Genomic DNA, 13,728 nt, shown 5'->3' with positions numbered 1-13,728 from the left:
TGGGGCAGAGGTGGGAGTTTGGATGCTCCATGGGAATTGGGACTCTGACTTTTTCTCATGGAGCTGTTCTCTCACTTACCTTGGTGGGGAGTGATCAGAGCTTTAGCCATGAAACCATTTAATTTCATGGTTAGGACTATGAATGCAGACAACACAGGTAAAATGACTGGAAGGGAGTTTTAATAAAATGCCATAATTGGCTTCCCCTCCAAGATACTATTTTGAAAAAGGTGGCAGAGTGAATTTGCTGTGATGGGAAGCATCATTCTGGTCTGTTCCTTGATCATGGCCAGCCCCTGGGTTCATTTAATGTAGCATGTATCAGTATTCACACCTTTTTATGGCCAAATAATATTCCATTTTATGGTAGATATTTGGGTTGTTTCCACTTTTTGGTTATTATGAATAATGCTGCTACGAACATTCATGCATAAGTTTGAATGTGGACATATGGATTTTTTTTGCTTTTCATATTTATTTTTTAAAAAATTCAGAATGGACCAAACATATTAGTCAACACTACAGGTACCAGACAAAGGCCAGGAGGCAGCTAGAAAAGTATGCCTTAGAAAAATCAGGAAGCCTTATTACGTTGTTAAAAGTTGTATCTAACATAAATAGCTAACTTAGTTTTCCATTGATCTAGCCTCCACTGGTCTACCTCTGAAAATGTGGCACAGCTGGCTTCCTTGCTAGGCTTCAGTTGAAGGATACCATGTACACACAGGCTGGTATAGGAGTACTCAGCTAGCGAGAAGTATCTCATATTCATATGGTCTCATTCCAGGTCTGACTGACTACCTTCATTGTTGTGTGTGAGATGGTTTCACCCCTTGAAAATATGACTACTTCAGCACAAAACAATTTTAAGTCTTGATAATGGTCAATAAATTGTCTTCCCTCCTTTTATATGCAGCTGAAAAAATACTGATAGGCTAGGGACAGATCATTATGAACTTTGTACTGTTAGATTTATCACTCATTAAATGATTGTTAGCTAATAGTCAATAAATTTATATTTTAAGGAAATTATATATAGAATACTGCAAAAACACAGTAAAAGTCTGAAGTTTATATGGACACATGTTTTCAATTCTTTTGGCTATATACTTAAGAGTAGAATGAAATATATTTAAAAAAATTGAAATTAAAATGAATTGAATGTTATAGAATCTCTGATGCACTTTTAGAAACTGTTCATTTCCATAGAGCACAGTTTGCAGACGACTGTTAAAGTGGAGAGAATATTTATTTTTGTGTGTGTTTGTGTTGGGTAGATATGGATTGAATCTTGGTAAGCTGTGGTATGAGTTTTGTGAAGTTACCGGTGAATATTTTTTTTCATGATTAAAATGGCCACACCTCTGGATGTTTTAGGGATCGATAGACTACACAGTTGCTCACAAATATTCATGCACTGTCTCTTTCTTGATAACACCTTGACCATGGATTTCTTTGGCCTTTGGCCTGTGGTGGCAGGTGATGTGGACCTTCTTCAAGGCAGAGGCTCTAAGAGCTAGCAGGTGGTTTGCCATGTATCTTTTCTCTTCTGCCACAATGACCGGTGGTGCTCCAGATAGGCACTGCTCCATCAACTTGGGTACCAGAATGAAAATGGTATTGGGCAGAGCTGCAGTACTCAACAACTTTGTAGCCTGAGCAAAGAAAAATGTCAGTTTAGGCCATTAAAATTTGGTGACTATTTGATACTAAATTAGCACAGTGGTCCTCAAGCAGAAGTGATTTTTGCACTTCCCGCCCCGAGATATTTGGTAGTGTCCGGACATATTTTTTGTTTATCACAACCTGGGAAGGTGCTGTTGGTACACAGTAGGTAGATGCTACTGAACGTTCTACAAAGTACAGGACAGCCCCCACAACAAAGAATTATCTGGGCCAAGACCTCAAATAGTTCCTATGTTGAGAAATCCTGATTTAGTATATCCAAGTTTACCCTGATTAATGAAAGGTTATTGAGAAAGGATTAAATGGAATAAATTATATAAAAACACTCAGCAGACAGGGTTGGCCGCCTTGTTTTTGTATTTATGTGGCAGACCTTGGCAACAGCTGAGGTCTTCCCCTGTGTCCATGTGAGAAGGAGTCTTCAACTTTTCTAGGGTTCAGTACTTCAGTTTAGTTGTAGTTCTGTTCACAAATTGTCTCAATTTTAGCAGAATCATTTATCCCTTAAAAAAGGGAAGGGACTAACATAACAATAAATGCTTCTTTGGTACCAGGCCCTTTATATGTTTTTTAATTTTTTTCAAGTACTCTATGATTTCGATGGTCCCAATTTCTATTTTGCTTTAGATGAAGAAATTAAGGCATTGCAGTTAAGTAATTTAGTGGGCCTAGCAGTTGCCCCAAATATGTTTGCCTGCAGAACCCTGTTCTTTCCACACTATTATACTACCTCTTTAGTATTGGTTTCAACATAAAGACAGGAAGGAAGTGCCCGAGAGGTAACAATTCTGTGTTGTATTAGTTATGTATTGCTGTGTAACAAATCACCTCAAAACTTAGCACTTTAAAACAACAAACATTTATCATCTCGCATAGTTTCTGAGAATTAGGAATCCAGGAGAAGCTAGGCTGGCTGGTTCTGTCTCACGTTCTCTCTTGAAGTTGCAGTGCAGTTGTCATCCAGGACTGCAGTCATCCAAAGGTCTAACTGGAAATGGAAGATCTGCTTCCAGAATGGCTCACTTACGTAGCTGTTGGCAGGAGGACTCAGTTCCTCACCACATGACCCTCTCCTTAGGGCTACTTGAGTGTCTTTATGACGTGGCAGCTCACCTCTCCTTGTGAGAGGGATCTGAGAGAGAGAACATGACAGAAGCCATATATCTTTTCTGTCCCTGTCTCAGGAGTCACATATCACTTTTGCCATAGTCTCTTGGTCACACAGACAACCCCGATACAATGTGGGAAAGGGTTATTATACAAGGGTATCATGAATACTAGGAGGTGGAGATCATGGGGGCCATCTTGGAGGATGGCTACCACATGTGTTGTATCCTTATTTCTCATAGTTGCAAAATTATAAATTGCATTGCCTTTTCATCTTCTAAAATCTCAAACCAGGATTTTATTCTTTAAAATGCCCAAATCATTCACAATGTAAATGAGAATATAAACTTGCTTTTATAAACATTTAGTTAATCAGCAAAAACAAATACTTAATATAAAAGCTATTCGCACATACTTCATTTGTATGATTTGTATTTTAATGGGCTGAAATAGCAGAGGCCTCTTGAGTACTGAGAAGTTTGGACTGCAGGTGTTTTCTTTTTTTCCTGGAAAATCTCCCTGTACCAAACACTGAATTCTTCATTTTCCAAAGCGCTTCCAACTTCTTTACATTTTTATTGCTGATTTGATGTGCTTGAATGACAGCCAAAGTATAAGATAAACGGTAGATGCAAAGACTGGGTGGTTTCCATGGAGACTTATTGCAGGAGCCCTTTTTCTTCATCCAGCTATTGCTAGGAAGCATCCCCTTCCAGTTACTGTTTGATGCCCATCAATTTGAGTAGCTCTTGGAAAGGGGATTTGATTAAACAAATGCAGAACTGAGTTTTTATATATTTTTAACGTTGAATTAAGCTGTCCTGAAATTGAGGATATTAACAGGTCTTCTTACTGAAACAGTTTAACTATACTTTTGTTTATTACACTTGGTTTGAGCTTTGGGGAATAAAAGAAGGTCCTTGACTGGGTGCAGAGGTATATAGATTTACTCTTTCTAATCGTGCAACCATGAAATAAAAAAATGTTTACACCTTGGGAATCAACTCATCACTTTAACCACTGTTGATTGCATTGGCTGGAGGTTTTTGCTTCCTTTAAGTATTTCTCATTTTCTTTCAAAATTGTGTTCAGTTGGATGTAACCAATTCTGCATGGAGGCTGGCTCACTCACGTTCATTCTTGACTCCTACTGTCTTAATGTCATGCTTCATTTACACAGTAATAGCTTTTCTTGACTTTATCTGTTGACTTGACATCCTATACATCATATTTCCTTTCTTAGACAGGAATATCGAAAACAATCAGGATTTGAAGAAAATTTGCATTGTGAAAGAGGCAGCTTTAATTTTAATTCTTACTATAGCCAGAATAGGTGCCCACCTGATGAGCAGACTTACCTTCTCATTGCACACTGCTCAGTGTGGGTGCCCCAGTTAATCAAGGTCAAGCTGGTCACCAGTACTACTTTTGGTTCTATCTGTGTACAGGGGATCCTACCATAACTAATAGAGGTTATAATAAAAACAATGTATAGGTTCACAGTTGTCTGTATGGGTGGTGACATGGGGGTAGAGTAGTTGTCTAATATTTGAAAGCTGGGAGACTGGAGGTGTTTGTTTTTTTTAAGTTTTAAGGTATCCATTATCAATTTAAAGAGTTTTTGGTCATTACACATGCATGACTGTTGCTATTTTCTGATCCTGAAGTTTTGAGGGCAATCATTTTGAAAGGGGCAGAGAATGAGAATAAAAACTAATTATGAAAATCTATTTGAAAGACTGATTATGTTGTGATTCATTAAAGACTTTTTATGCGATTTATATATTGTATTTTTGCCTTTGGGACTAGCATTCTTAAGAGCTGATTTCTACCTTGAACTTTCTAATGCATGTTAACTATGTCATCTCATAAGCATGTTTTCATCTGTGCATAATGTTATATTGGGACTTGGATGGAATGTAAATCTTTTATTGGCCTCAATCTGAGTCTAATCCTCTGCATGGCTTTGGTAGAAAATCAATTTCCTCTGCTCTGTCAAGATTTTTCAGGTCAGTGCTCTTTGGAAGTTTCCCAATTCTCTTAGATTAAAATATATTTTGTTTCTGTGCTACATACTGGTATCCTTTAGCAGGAGACTGGGACCTAGAAAGTGAGAAAACAGCCTGACAAGATATACATGATTTCTTTCTTCTACCTCAATTAACTTGTTGATATACTGCACCTTTGAGGAACCAAAGAGTTTTTGTTCTTTCAAAGGCATCATTTGGAAAGCAGTTAAGTGATCTCTGTAGGAGAGGCCCTATACTTGACTTCAGTGAGTTCCATTTGGTCACCTGCTCACCTGCTCACTAGGTTATAGAAATGAATGGGAAAGAGAAGAACTTGTCATGCTACACTTAGTCCATTTCACTTGTATGGGCCATTAGAGTTGGAAGTAGGGCAACCACTTTAGACTTTCTCAGATTTAGCACTGAAAATCTTACATCCTGGGACTCCCCTTAGTCCCAGGCAAACAGGGTGTTTGGTCACCCTAGCAGTGAGAAGCATGAGGTTGGATGGTTTGGACCTGGTGAGTACCCTGATAGATATTTTAAGGAGGGGTTTATTATAGACTCATAACATCTTGTTGCCCAATGATGCTAATGTGTAAGTTCTAATGGAATGAGAAGACATGGAAGTTCTACCTTCTGAACCTAAGAGAATGTGTTTAGTGGATGTTTTGGTAAAAAAAATTATTACTATTTATGTTTCTCTTTTTCTTTTTCCTGGACAATGCAGAATCTTTATTTAAGTCCACTTATCCCTTTCCCCAACTTATATTGTTTTCATCTTATATTTTAGTACTATAAAATTCTGCAAGATGTTGTTTTATGCAGACATTATTTATTTAGATCAGAGTTCAGTAAACTTTTTCTATAGAGGGTAAGATGTTAAATATTTTAACCTCTGTGGGTCCTGTGTTCTCTGTCACAGCTACTCAACTCCACTGTTGTAACACCAAAACAGCCATTGGCAATATGTAAATGATTGTGTATGCCCATGTTTCAGTAAAACTTTATTTACAAAAGCATGCAGCAGGCCACATTTGGCTTGCAGGCCTTAGTTAGCCAACTCCTAATTTAGATTTATCTACATATTTACTACTTTATTTTCCCTTCCTTTCTTGTTACATCTACCTTGGTTCATTTTCAAGGCAAGGATGTCTGCTGCATGTCAGTTTTTTGACATTGTGCCAGAATGTCTAGCTAGTGCAATAAGGCAATAAAAGGAAATAAAAGGCATACATTTCAGGAAGGAAGAAATAATACTGCCCATCTTTGCAGATGATAACATTGCCTGTGTATAAATTTCAAGGAATCTACAAAGCAACTCCTAGAACTAATAAGTGAGTTCAGCAAGGTTGTAGGACACAAGATAAACACACAAAATCAACTGTATTTCTATATACTAGCAATGAATACATGGCTACTGAAATTAGAATGACATTTACAATTACTCAAAAAAAAATAGGTGTAAATCTAACAAAGCATGTCACAAGGCCTGTGTCCTAGAAACTACACAATGCTGGTAAAAGAAATCAAAGATGATCTAAATAAATGGAGAGATATACCACATTAATGGATTAGAGGATACAACAGCCCTGGCTGATGTGGCTTGGTGGATAGAGCGCCGGACTGTGAACCAAAGGGTCGCCAGTTCAATTCCCAGTCAGGGCACATGTGTGGGTTGTGGGCCAGGCCTCAGGTAGAGGGTGTTTGAGCAACAATCACACATGGATATTTCTTTCCTTCTTTCCCTCCTTTCCCCTCTCCAAAAATTAATAAATAAAATCTTTAAAAAAAAAAAGATGACACAACATAGAGAAGATGTCAGTTTTCCCCAAATTGATATATAGGTTTAACATAATTCCTACAAAAATCCCAGCAAGATTTTTTTTGTAGGTAAAGATAAGATTATTCTAAAATTTATACGGAACTAGACTAGCTAAAACAGTTTTGAAAATGAATAAAGAAAGAAGAATTCTTGTGCCTAATTTCAAGACTTATATAACTGTAGTAATTAAGACTGTGGTATTAGTGGAGGGATAGATATATAGATCAGTATAACAGCACAAAGAACCTAGAAATAGACCCATAGAAATATGCCCAATTGATTTTTGACAAAATTGCAAAAGCCAATTAAATGGAGGAGGAAAGATAGCCTTTTCAACCCATGATTCTGGATCAGTTTCACATCCGTAGGCAAAAAATTAAATAAATAAATAAATAAATAAATAAAATAAAGAGCCTGGACCTAAATTTTACACCTTACATAAAAAAATAACTGAAAATGGATCACAAGCTTGAATGTAAAACATGAAACTATACCCTGGCCAGGTGGCTCAGTTGCTTGGAGCATTGTCCTGTACATGAAAAGGTGGTAGGTTCCGTTCCAGTCAGGGTACGTGCCTAGGTTGCTGGTTTGATCCCAGTCAGTTAGGGAGCTATGGGAGGCTGCCAATCAATGTTTCTCCCTCTTCCTGTCCCTCTCCCTCTCCCTCCTTTCCCATCTGAGATTAATAAATATGTCCTCAGGTAAGGATTAAAAAGTAAAACTAAAATTTTCAAAAATAAAAAATAGAAAATTGTTGGGACCTAGAAGTAGACAGAGTTCTTAGAATTGACACCCAAAGGATGATCCATAAAAGGAAAAATAATTAAATGAATTTTATCAAATTTAAAAACTTTGAGACAGACCTTGTTAAGAGACAAGCTGCAAAGTCAGAGAAAATATTTGCAAACCACATATCTGGCAAAAAAACAAAACAAAACAACAACACACCTGTGTGCAGTATGTAAAAAACCTCAAACAATTGAATAAGAAATATAACCAAAGACGCTGAAATAGAGAACAGGTGGGCAGTGACCAGAGGTGGGGAGAGGGGAGGGAATTTCAGGGGAGAATGGGAAGGGTTTACAGGAACAAGTATAAAGGACACATGGACAGAAACTAGGGGGGAGTGGAAATGAGAGGGAGGCGGGGAGCACTGGGGGGTGGGCTGGGATGGGAGTAAAAGACAGAAAACTGTACTTGAACAACAATTAAAATGAAAAAATGTTAAAAAAAAGAAATTGGGCAGAAGACAGGAGACATTTCAGTGAAGAAAATATGCAAATGACAAACACATGAAAAGATATTCATCATTAGCCATTAGGGAAATGCAAAGTAAAGCCAAATGAGATAACACTACATACCTATCAGAATAGCTAAAATAAAAAATAGTGACATCACCAGATGCTGCGGAAGAAGGGTATGTATACATTGCTGATGGGAATGTAAGATGATATAGCCCTCTGGAAAACAGTTTGACAGTTTGTTAAGCACACTAAATATGCAACTACCAGATGTGACCCAGGAATTGAAGTCTTGGGCAGTTATCCTAGAGAAATGAAGATTTATGTTCATACAAAAACCAGTACATGAATGTTTATAGCAGCTTTATTCATAATAACCCATAACTGGAAAAGATACAGATGTTCTTCAGTGGGTGAATGGTTAAACAAACTGGTTCATCCATACCATGGAATACTACTCAGCAATAAAAAGAAATGAACTATCAATGCAAACAACAACCTGAATGGATCTCCAGAGAATTACGTATACTGAGTAAAAAAAAGCCAATCCTGGATGGTTTCATACTATATGATTCCATTTGTAGAATGTTCTTTAAATGACAAAGTTATAGATAGGGAGAACAGATTAGTGGTTTCCAGGGGGTTGAGGAAGCAAGGGCAGGAGGGAAGCAATTGGCTGTAAAAAGGCAGCATGAAGGATCCTTGTGGTGATCGAAATGTTCTCTGTCTTGACTGTATCCAAGTCAGTGTCCTTGTGATATTGCACAATAGTTTTGCAAGATGTTGTCATTGGGAGAAACTCAGTGGTTACACAGGATCTCTGTATCATTTTGTACAACTGCATGTGAATCTATAATGAGCTCAAAATAAAGTTTAATTTGAAAATATTTAAGGAAAACAGTATCTAAAGGGATCAGAGCCAGAAGAATCATAAATATTGAATACTAAATAAGGTAGAGCTTTTACATTTGGTGGTGTTCTGAGGTCCTGGGCCAGTTTTGTTCTAAAATGGAGTTATGTGGGTCCATGAGAGTCCCTGTATGAAGGTGTATAACTGACTTTCCTCCTCAAGTTCTTCTAATTTGGGATGCTATTCACTGTATGCCCTTTGAGTGCCTTTTGCCTCTGGCTTTCTGTTAGACACAAACTAGTTTCTTAATTTCACTTCCAAGGTAATTTTCAAGCACCATTAAGTTTTATGATCTTGTTTTTGCAGTGGGTCCTGACCTAAGGGCCACAGTATCTGGACACTGACTTATTTTTCCGGAGTGATTTCTCTGTCTATGTGATAAAGATTTCTGGTTGTTTCCAGATATCTATCCCCTTCTCTTTTGCAGTAGAAACTCCAGTTTTCATGTGGGCTCATGGCTTCCCAGAGTAAACGTTGCACTGCGCACAATTTATTGTAGCTAAGTGTGGCTGTGTGGCCAACTATGAACCTTCTAATTTGATTAAGCCACAAATTAAATGGAGCTATAAAATTTCTTTTTTAAAAGATTTTATTTATTTATTTTTAGAGAGGGAAGGGAGGGGGAGAGAGAGAGAGAGAGAGAGAGAGAGAGAGAGAGAGAGAGAGAGAGAGAGAGAGAGAAACATCAGTGTGCAGTTGCTGGGGGTCATGGCCTGTAACCCAGGCATGTGCCCTGACTGGGAATTGAACCTGCGACACTTTGGTTCGCAGCCCGCGCTCAATCCACTGAGCTATACGCCAGCCAGGTCCTAAAATTTCTTTAACAAATACTTAGTGAACAGGTCATATCAAATACTTTTTATAAATGCACTGTACTATGGGTTGGCTTGCGTCCCCCCTCAAAGATATATTGAAATCCTAATCTTCAGTGCCTTAGAATGTGACCTGATTTGGAGATGGGGTCTTTCCAGATGTAATCAAGTTAGAATGAAGTTACAATGGAGTAGTGTGGGTTCCTAATCCAATACGAGTGGTGTCCTTAAGAAGATGGTCATTTGAAGGCACACAGGGATAATGTGATATGAAGATGAAGATTGGAATGATGCATTTACATGTCAAGAAACTCCTGGGGCTAATGGAAGCCGGGAGAGAGTCATGGAACAGACCTCCCTTCAGAGTCCTTGAGAGGAACCAACCCTGCTGTTACCTAGATTTTGGACTTCCAGCCTCCACAACTATGAGACAATACATTTCTGTTGTTTTAAGCTGCCCAGTTTGTGCTGCTTTATCACAGCAGCCTTAGGTAGACCAGTTCACTATGTTTTAAAACTCTTTTTGAAGTATTTTGAAAATGGGTCGGGCGTGAAGAGGCTTTTGAATTTGAGTCCTGAGATATTTGGGCTGAATATGCTTTCTTTTCCTGGAGAATCTCACTGTACCAAACATAGACATTCCTCATTGCACCAAAGTCCTTCCAACTTCCTTATGGTTTTTTTTTCCCCCTGATTTGATGTACTTGAATGCCAGCCAAAGTATAAGGTAAAATGGTAGATTTGAGGACTGGGTGGTTTCCATGGAGATTTCGTAGAGGAACCCTTCCCTTCTCAGTTCAACAGTTGTCAGGGAAACATCTCATTTCAATTTGTGGGATCTGCCAATTTGAGTGGCTTTTGGAAGAGGATATGGTTAAACCTCTTTAAGATACTAATAACAAATTCAGAGCAGAGCTTTTTTAGATTGCTTTAAAGTTATAGTAGGCTTTTCTGTAACTTAGGGATATTAACCAGTCCTCTGCCTGAAGTGATCTAACTACCATTTGTTCATCTACAGAAAATGTTGATTTTGAGCTTTGGAGAAAAAATGAGGTTCAAAGAAGGCCCAAAGCTAGAGAGCTGGTGTCAGATGCCTCGAAACTCTAGTCAGTGATCTTGAGCATGACCTATGTAGTATGAGAGATTGATGAGGCCTACTGCAATATTATGATTTATAAGAAAAAATGTATTTGGCCATTCAGATGACCACATTTCTCACATATATTAGGTTTTTGTCCACAGTTCCTGGCTCACAGATCCAAAACGCTTGGAATTTCCCAAGTGCTGAGAGTGATAAAGGTGTCTTTTGTAATGTTAATGAGGTGACTTTTGGAAAGCACCTCAGGATGGGGGCCGATTGCCAGGGGAGCCGAACATGATTAAGAGGTTGAAAGTTTCAGTCCCAGCCTCTTGACCACTGAGGGAGGGAGAGGAGCTGGGCGTGGAGTTCAATAACAATAGCTAATGAATTACTCAATCATGCCTGTGTGATGCAGCCTCCATAAAAAAGCAAAAGGACTGGGTTTGGAGAGCTTCTGGGTTAGTGAACCTGGAGGTTCTGGGAGAGTGGTGCAACGGGCACAGGAGCTCCGTGCCCTGTTCCCACATCTTGCCCTCTCATCTCTTCCATCTGGCTGTTCCTCAGTCGTGTCCTTTGATAATAAACCGATGTTCTGGTAAGTAAAAGGTTTCTCTGACTTCTGGGAGCCGCTTTAGAAGATTAATCAAACCTGAGGAGGAGGTCGTAGGAACCTCTGATTTATAGCCAGTTGGTCATAAGCACAGGTAACAGCCTGGGCTTGCAAATGGTGTCTCAAGTGGGGGCAGGACATTCTTGTAGGACTGAGTCCTCAACCTGTGGAATCCGATGCTATTTCTGGGCAGATAGTGTCAGAGCGAGCTGAATTCTCGAACACCTTGCTTGTCATCGTCGTCGTCGTTGTCATAGTGTGGGAATGCCCTCCCCCCTTGAAATTGGGTCTCAGAACACTTTTTACTCGCCCTGTACAAAACTGTTTACAGGCTACAGAGTTGGCTAACTCAGCACTGTACATTCATTGCTTCTAGTTATTCTAGTTAGCTATTGTTGAATCAGTGGCTGTCATTTGTTGGTAGTTAATGGAAATGGTGGAAAGCACAGATACTATATATAAGCAGTTCTAATAAAGGGGAGTCCCTAAGGTTATCTTTATTGTGACCAGTTTTTCCCCATTCTAGTCTTTATCAAACAGGTATGGTACATTGCAAAATTTCCCCAATACTGTGCAGTTCCTCCCCTCAAGAGGTGGTGTCTATGTCTCCATCGTTAGAGCCTTCGCTGGCCTTGTGGCATGGTTTGATCATAGAATACAACCTAATAAAAGTTTGGAGCCTAGGCCTGAAGAAGCATTTCAGCTTTAGTTCTTGCTGCTTTGTGAACCCTGCCACCACTTGGAAAAGCTCAGGCTCACCTGCCTGGAGTATGAGAGGCCTTCTCCATGTATAAGAGGTTGGAGGCACCTTTTTGATCCAAGAGCTGATTGTGGAAGCCTAAGTGAGCCCCACGTGAGATCAGTGGAGTCTGGTCCAGGTCAATGTAATTGTCCAGCTACCACCACCCAAATTGCTGAGCCCCAGAATTATGAACTAAATAAAAGGTACTAAAGTTTTGGGGTGGTTTTTTATACAGCAATAGATAATTTGACACAGTTCGGATATTCTGGATCAGTCAAGGCTCAACTCTGACTTGTCCTCTATAACATCCAGGATTCTTGGTAATATGATCTCATTAACAGAAATTACCTGTGGGTTATTTAAGCAGAAAAGAAATTTATTGGCAGGATATTGCCTAGCTCATTCTTCCTCTGGGGAATCTGGGGGAAAAGCTTGAAAAATGCACAGTACTACCAAAGCTACAGCCATATTATACCTTGGAGTTGATCTGGTGAGGAGGCTGGCACTGTATAGCTCCTGAATAGTGGGGTGCCTCCAGCTGCACCACACATTGCTTGCACTGGGTGTTGGGTGTGGGCTGGGCACCTCTGCCATCCCTGGGAACTAGTGTTGCTGCTGTTTTCAGAAAACAGCGACCTACTTTTCCTGCTGCTTCGCATCACTCATTACTCAATCAAATAACTGTGCTGTGTATCTGGCCAAGCTTAGGTCCTCTGCTCATACCCTGCTTGAGAAGAAATCAGGAAAGTGAGTGACATTTTACGTTTCTTTAGCTGAGGAAAGGTGGAAATTTTCATAAACATTGGCAGGGGGTTTTGATGCCGTGTAGCTGAAAGAAAAATGGCAAGTGTACATTAGTTTTTCCTCTGGACTCTGGTAAGCTAATTTGGTTACTGCACAGTTATGATGAAGCCAGCTTTGTCGTTTGTTCCTTGGTTCTGTTAAGAGAAAATACGTGGTTCTGAGGTTATACCCTTTACACCTGCTCCATTTCACAGACGTGTGCTCACGGCCATTTGGAAAGCCAGGAAATAGTGGGGCCTAATTTGTTTGTGTCTTTGGCCGTCAAGGTACAAAAAGCAATGTCTTTCATTTGCTAGGCCCAAAGAAACTCCATTCACTGCCATAGCATGCCGCTTGAGAGAACAGAATGAATGGTAGCACAGTGAACATAAAGGATTGCCTATTTGCACAGTGAACTTGGTTCATGTGACATTTATGAATATAAATTGTTGAGCAGCAGGGTCTTTCAATTCAGGTGGCTTCTCATTTTCTAGATTCTAATAGCCCTTACAAACCCTGAAGTGCCTGTCTGCAAAGGCATTCATGTAGGATTAGTTTAAGTATTTAGAAATGATACCTAAAAGAGAGAAACAATGCCTGGAGAGTGTGTTGTAGGTGTTTGAGAAATGTTGATCCTTTTTCTCAGACTTCCTAGATACATACACTCCAGTAAGATTGTCTTATTTCAGGCTGCTGTAACACAGTGCCATAAACTGAGTGGCTTATAAACAACAAATGTATTTCTCACAGTTCTAGAAGCCGGAAGTCTAAGGTCAGGGTGCCACCATAGTTGGGTTCTGGTGATGGTCCTCTTCTTGGTTGCAGGCTGTGAACTTCTTGCTGTGCCCTCACGTGGTAGAGAGCAGAGAGAGAAAGCAAGCTCTCTTGTGAATTTATAAGGGTACAAATCCCATTCATGAGG

General features: G+C 39.4%; 1 protein-coding gene across 4 annotated transcripts in view; it reads left to right on the top strand.

The window, feature by feature from the left end:
* Positions 1-13,728, top strand: part of REPS2 (RALBP1 associated Eps domain containing 2) — a 202,868-nt gene that overhangs the window by 26,240 nt on the left and 162,900 nt on the right. The window contains exon 1 of one of the 4 annotated variants that reach the window (XM_045856070.1): positions 11,139-11,266. The exons of the other annotated variants lie outside the window; for them this stretch is intronic. The gene's annotated coding sequence lies outside the window, so the exon portion shown is untranslated. Of the gene's footprint in view, positions 1-11,138; positions 11,267-13,728 lie in introns of those variants that run through there. 4 annotated transcript variants of the gene reach the window in all.

Source organism: Phyllostomus hastatus, unplaced genomic scaffold (assembly GCF_019186645.2).
Source record: "Phyllostomus hastatus isolate PE091 unplaced genomic scaffold, TTU_PhHast_1.1 phas_scaffold_12, whole genome shotgun sequence".
Lineage (NCBI taxonomy): Eukaryota > Metazoa > Chordata > Mammalia > Chiroptera > Phyllostomidae > Phyllostomus > Phyllostomus hastatus.
This window is presented reverse-complemented; position numbering and strand designations above follow the sequence as displayed.